Source organism: Bison bison, unplaced genomic scaffold (genome assembly GCF_000754665.1).
Source record: "Bison bison bison isolate TAMUID 2011002044 unplaced genomic scaffold, Bison_UMD1.0 scf7180017864200, whole genome shotgun sequence".
Lineage (NCBI taxonomy): Eukaryota > Metazoa > Chordata > Mammalia > Artiodactyla > Bovidae > Bison > Bison bison.
The window spans coordinates 6,827,658-6,828,521 of NW_011494772.1; the positions used below are offsets into that span (position 1 = coordinate 6,827,658).

The 864-nt window shown below is 46.8% G+C and overlaps 1 protein-coding gene across 1 annotated transcript in view; it reads right to left on the bottom strand.

The window, feature by feature from the left end:
* GLOD5 (glyoxalase domain containing 5) overlaps positions 1 to 864 on the bottom strand; it is a 19,478-nt gene that overhangs the window by 18,444 nt on the left and 170 nt on the right. The window lies entirely within an intron of this gene.

An 864-nucleotide genomic window follows, 5' to 3' on the forward strand; every position in this document is an offset into this window, starting at 1 on the left:
CAAAGCTATTAAATGTTCTCTGTCCCAGGGTGTGAGTTTATGAATGCTTTTGGGGTGTGAGCTCTGAAGTCCTCCCCTTCCTACCCCTTTCTCAACCCCATCCTCACCCTCCACTGCTGAGAGGGAACATTCATCAGCCCCATTGCTGTTCACCTTACCCTGAGCTGAGTGCCCTTTCTCTTGTTAATGAGCTGTCCAGCCCCTGGGGCATGTGAGTTTCAGATTCTCGTACCTAGACACACCCTAGATACCCACTCAGACAGACACACAAATGCTTTGTGCTGTGCATATTGGTTTTGCTTAAGATTTTCCTTTATGAAGAATTACACATGAATATAGGTTTGTATGGGCTTCTTAGGTAGCACTAGTGCTACAGATCCCACCTGCCAATGTAGGAGACATAAGAGATGCAGTTTCGATTTTTGGGTTGGGAAGATCTCCTGGAGGAGGAAATGGCAACCCATTCTAGTATTCTTGCCTGGAGAATCCCATGGACAGAGGAGCCTGATGGGCTATAGTTCATGGGGTTGCAAAGAGTCGGACACGACGGAAGAGACTTAGTACACAGCACACATAGGTTTGTATAAAAGGTTCCAAGAGTACATCCAGTATATGAACTACACTGGTGATCCCCAGCTCCATTCTCCAAAAATGACCACTGAAGTCAGTTTCTAGTGTTTCCTTATACACACACACACACACACAACACACACAGAGTCACCATAACCATCTCCCACCTACTTTTCCTGGTCAACAGCATGTCCCGTGGAAGGCATCCCCACCCGACAGGTACACACAGGTTCCATTCATTCTGTATCATGTTAGGTGGGTGCTCTGAGATACAGTATAAACCCCCACCATTTG